The sequence below is a fragment of the Suricata suricatta genome, chromosome 11 (genome assembly GCF_006229205.1).
Source record: "Suricata suricatta isolate VVHF042 chromosome 11, meerkat_22Aug2017_6uvM2_HiC, whole genome shotgun sequence".
NCBI classification, from domain to species: domain Eukaryota; kingdom Metazoa; phylum Chordata; class Mammalia; order Carnivora; family Herpestidae; genus Suricata; species Suricata suricatta.
This window is the reverse complement of record NC_043710.1, coordinates 84087043-84092139: the sequence shown is the minus strand read 5'-3', so window position 1 is coordinate 84092139 and position 5097 is coordinate 84087043. Positions and strand designations below refer to the sequence as shown.

General features: G+C 38.7%; 1 pseudogene; it reads right to left on the bottom strand.

The window, feature by feature from the left end:
* Positions 1–3711: 3711 nt before the first annotated feature.
* Positions 3712–3882, bottom strand: LOC115272641 (annotated as a pseudogene).
* Between the last annotated feature and the right edge of the window lie 1215 nt (positions 3883–5097).

The window sequence follows — 5097 nt, the reverse complement described above, 5'->3', positions numbered from 1 at the left end:
AGAGGAAGCAATGTATAGTGGTCTCAGCTATAGATTTTATGTCCTGTCTTGCTGGAAGAGTTGAGTTAAGGGAGATCATAGGACCAGCAGAGTTTATAGGCTTTCGTTTGTTAACGCGCCCCCTTAATAATGGTATAAGTTCAGTATGTGTGTCCCAGGTTCTGTCTGCTGGGGGAATTTTCCATGCTTCTATGCCACAGGGCCATCCCTGAGAAGGAGCTTCCTCTGAAGAGGGAGGACTCAGCTATGTTAGTGGTGTACTCCTGTTGGTAAATACATTTGGGCTGTGGCTTGTCTTAAGGGTTAAGCAATAGTCATAGCACCCTATGCAAGGATTGAGGGTGGTTGTGGGGTTTGTTAATACTTTTTAGTAAACTGTCTATTGCTTTCATTTTGGAGGACAGTGGGTTTGTTAATAACACAATCTAGAAGCCATTTGTGGTGAGGAGCATAAGATGACGATTTACCAAGCCTGTAACAGATGGTCATCTTAGGATCAATGAAATATTGTCCAATGACAAGTAACAAAAATAGAGTTCCCATAGTAGCCATCTGGGTGGGGGAAAAGGTGTTCCCAATTCTCTAATGCGGGCTTTTAATCATACTATATTTTGCTAGTCAGTTTGTTCTTTTATTTTCTTAGAGGACTATTTCCTAATATCTCTTCTGTTAACCCCCCAATACCTCCTTTCCTACTCTCACAACTGATGACCACCATAACAATAATTAACCCATATTTAGTGCCATAACACACCACAATGAATTGTCTTATGGTTGTATGGGCCTTGATACAGGTCTGCTGGGTTAAAATCAAGGTGTAGGCAGGGCTGTCCCTTTCTGGAAGCTCAAGGGAATAATTCATCTCCTTGTCTTTTCCATCTTCCAGAGACCACCTGCATTTCTTGGCTCCTGGTCTTCTTCTATCTGCAAAATTAGCAACTTTCTGACCCTTTCCCCATCATCACATGTTACTCCAGCCTAATCTTCTGTTTCCCTCTTCCACTATTATTTAGTAACAATGTTATTGAAAATCGAATTCACATACCATACAATTCACCCATTTAAAGTGTATACTCCCATAGTTTTAGTGTGTTTGTGGAATTGTGCATTGTTCACTACAACCAATATAGAACACGTTTCATCATCCCCAAAAGAAACCCTGTACACCCTAGCAGTCACCCTTTTGTTCTCCCCACCCACAGAGCCTGGCAACCAATAATTTTTCTGTATCTATGGATTTGCCTGTAGGTGACATTTAATATAAATGGAATAATACAACATACTCCTTTTTGCCTGACTTCTTTCACTTAGCCTGTTTTCACAGCTCAGTCATGTTGTTGCATGTGTCAGTATTTATTTTATCCCCTTCTTTCGCTTTTAGGACTCGTCTACAAATAAAATCCACTTGTTAGGAAGAAGAATTTCCGTCAGCAGTAGAAGAAAGGAAGAACAGGTTTGGGAAAAATTGATGAATATCCATAAAAAAGATAGAGCACACTAACACTTGTTTTATTTTTATTTCATTTTGTTTTTCTTTGTTAGTTACTGTTTCTGGTTGTTGAAAAAATTTCCAAGGGATTCATCTCAAATATAAAAGGAGATTTAGGATTTGAATTGACATAGGTAAGGTATATAGAAGAAGCCCCTCTTGCTTCAAAATGAGAACCAGTTTGGAAAGCTTCCAGGTTTACCCAGAGTTGGTTTATTCTCACAAATCTTATTGCATGCAAAGTCGAGAGGGCACTGCTCCTATGATTCGATTTTTATGTCATGTGGAGGAGCTGCTCCAGTCCTTAAATTACCCCATGTTGGGAGGAGTATATTTATTTCTACAATGGGATTCTACATTTAGACGTCACTGCCTTGAATTTAAAGCAGATTCTCTTTTTTGTTTAGTGCGCTCACCAATGTATATTTGCACACCAAGCATTTTCCCTGAACTCCACAACTAAGTAGCCATTTGTTTCTGCCCCTCAATCACTTCACATGCAACATTTCTGAAGAAAAATGATTTGCCTTGCCCTAGACCTATTTCTTCCTCTGAGTTTATTTCAGTGAATTGTATTACCATTCACCAAATTTCCCAGGGTAGAAACCTTAGTCTTCCCATTACCCATACCCAATCAGTAACTAGTCTCCTAAACATTTGTTAATTCTGCTAGTCTTCATGGCCAGCACCTTAGTTCAGGCCCTTCACCAGTTCTCAGGCGTAAGACTGGGGAGTTGAGCCCCTCTTCTGTCCATTTTCCACAATGTAGCCCAGGACACAGAACTGATTACATGATTTCGCTTTCTAAAAGCTTATACAATGTTTTACTCATTGCCCTTAAGATAAAGCACAAACTCCCATATAATGTAAGATACCCATTTCTGAGCTTTGTCCAGCTCTCCAATATTTATCTTCCTCTCTTCACCCTACCATCACCAATTTCATGTTGTCATATTTTCCCAATCTGCGAATATCCTGCTTATATTTCCCAATCTGCATATTGTCCCAATCTGCTTATATTCTTTTTACCACCTGTGTCTTTTTACATATTGCGTCACTTGCCTGAGAAACCCTTTCACCCTTTCCTCTGGCTAACTTATATATGTTGAGACTCAACTTAGTCATTAATATCCTTTAAAAGGGTGTTTCCAGATATGTCCTTCTTGAGCTAAATGCTCCTACTTATGTGCTTCATAAACTTTGTATACTTACCAAGATCATGGTACTTAACACATGGTCGTGTCTGTTAATTTTAGTTTATGCTTTTCCAAGCCATTATAATGTCCTGTATGACAAAGACTATTTTTCTGTTTATCTTTGAAAGCTGAGGACCTATCAGAGAGCTGACAATTGGTTAGTATTCAATAAACTTTGGTTGAATAAAGGGGAAAAAAATGAAATGACACTTAATGGGTGGTTTGGGAGGGCTATGAAAACATATGTCATCTTCAATATAGTTAAAATTTTTTATTGTGATAAAATACACATAATAGAAAATTTATCATTGTGAACGTTTTTAAGTATGTAATTCAGTGACATTAAGCCCATTCAAATTGTGGTGTAACCATTACACTAGCCCTTTCCAGAACACTTTATTATCCCAAACAGAAACTCTGTGTACGTTAAATAATAATTCCCATTCCACCCTTCCCACAGTCCTTAGAAACCTCTATTCTACTTTCTGTTTCTGTGAATTTGCCTATTCTTGATAACTCATAAAAGTGGACTCATGTAATATCCATCCTTTTTTATCTGGCTTATTTCACTTTGCATAATGTTTTCAAGGTTTGTTCATGTTGTAACATGTGCCAGAATTTCACTTGTTTTTAAGGCAAGAAAACAGTCCATTGTATATGTATACTACATTCTGTTTGTTCATTATTTGTTGATGGCCACTTGGAGTGTCTTGCTGTGAATACTGGTATACAAGTATCTGTTTGAGTCCCCGGTTTAAATTCTTTTGAGTATAAACTTAGATGTGGAATCGCTGAGTCCTATGATAGTATCATTTATGTTTACCCTTGTGAGGGACCACAGTACCTGTTTTCCAAAATGGCTGCATTTTGCATTCCCACCAGCAGTGAACAAGGTTCCAACTTGTTTTTTTTTTCTTCATAATTGAAGTATTTTTATTTTATGTACAATGAGTTGACATTTGGCAGGTATCTTGGATATCTGCAGTTAAGGAAGGTATCTTGGGTGACCCATTCAAGGAAGTTCACTTAACCCAACTTAATGAAGCCTATATCCTTTGCATCCTGACGGAAACACTGACAGCACATATTGAGGCTGCATTTCCAGTTCAGAGTATGCTGACTTGAGCAGATGCAGCAAGAATGAGAAGCCTGGCCACATTTCCTCGGATGGCTCCAGTAGAGCTGCTGGTGGCCCATCTTGTTCACTTGGATGCAGTGAGGCAAAAGGCTGAACAAGGGTTCCAGTTTCTTACATCTTCACCAATACTTCCTTTTCACTCTCTCTCTCCTTCTTCCTTCCTTCTTTCTTTCCTTCCTTCCTTCCTTCCTTCCTTCCTTCCTTCCTTCCTTCCTTCCCTCCTTCCCTCCTTCCCTCCTTCCCTCCTTCCTTTCTCTCTCCCTCCCTCCCTTCCTCTCTATGCTTTTGAGCATGAAGTAGTATCTCCTTGTGGTTTCAATTCGCATCTCCCAAATGGCTAGCGATTTGAGCATCTTTACACGTGTTTGTTCACCAATTGGATATACTTTTTTGGATAAATTTTTTTTTAAGTCTTTTTCCTTTTTTTAGATTGTTTTTTGTTGTTGAGTTGTAGGAGTTCTTTATATATTCTGGATATAAGATATATGATCAGCATTTATATTCTCTCTTTTGGTGCCTTTTCACTGTCTTGATAATGTGCTTTAATTAACAAATGTTTTTAATTTTAATGAGGTCCAATTTATCTACTTTGTATTGTTGTTGTTTCTTTTTAATGTCATATCCAAGAAATCATTGCCAAATCTTATGTTATGAGCTTTTTTCTATATTGACTTCCAAGAGTTTCAGCTCTTATGTTTAGGTCTTTGATCTAGTCTGAGTTAATTTTTACATACAATGTAAGGTAAGGGTCCAACTTCATTTTTTTGCATATGGATATCCAGCTTTCCCAATACCATTTGTTGAAAGACTGCCATTTTGCCTACTATCCAAAATCTATAAGCAACTCACCAAACTCCACACCCAAAAAAACAAAAAATCCAGTGAAGAAAATGGGCAGAAGACATGAATAGACACTTCTCCAAAGAGGACATACAGATGCCCAACAGACACATGAAACGATGCTCAGCATCACTCATCATCAGGGAAATACAAATCAAAACCACACTGAGATACCACCTCATGCTGGTCAGAGTGGCTAAAATGAACAAATCAGGAGATGTTGGCAAGGATGTGGAGAAACAGGCACCCTCCTACACTGTTGGTGGGAATGGAAACTGGTGGAGTCGCTCGAAAAACAGTGTGGAGGTTCCTCAAAAAATTAACTGTAGAACTCCCCTATGACCCAGCAGTAGCACTGCTAGGGATTTACCCAAGGGATACAGGAGTGCTGATGCATAGGGGCACATGTACCCCAATGTTCATAGCAGCACTGT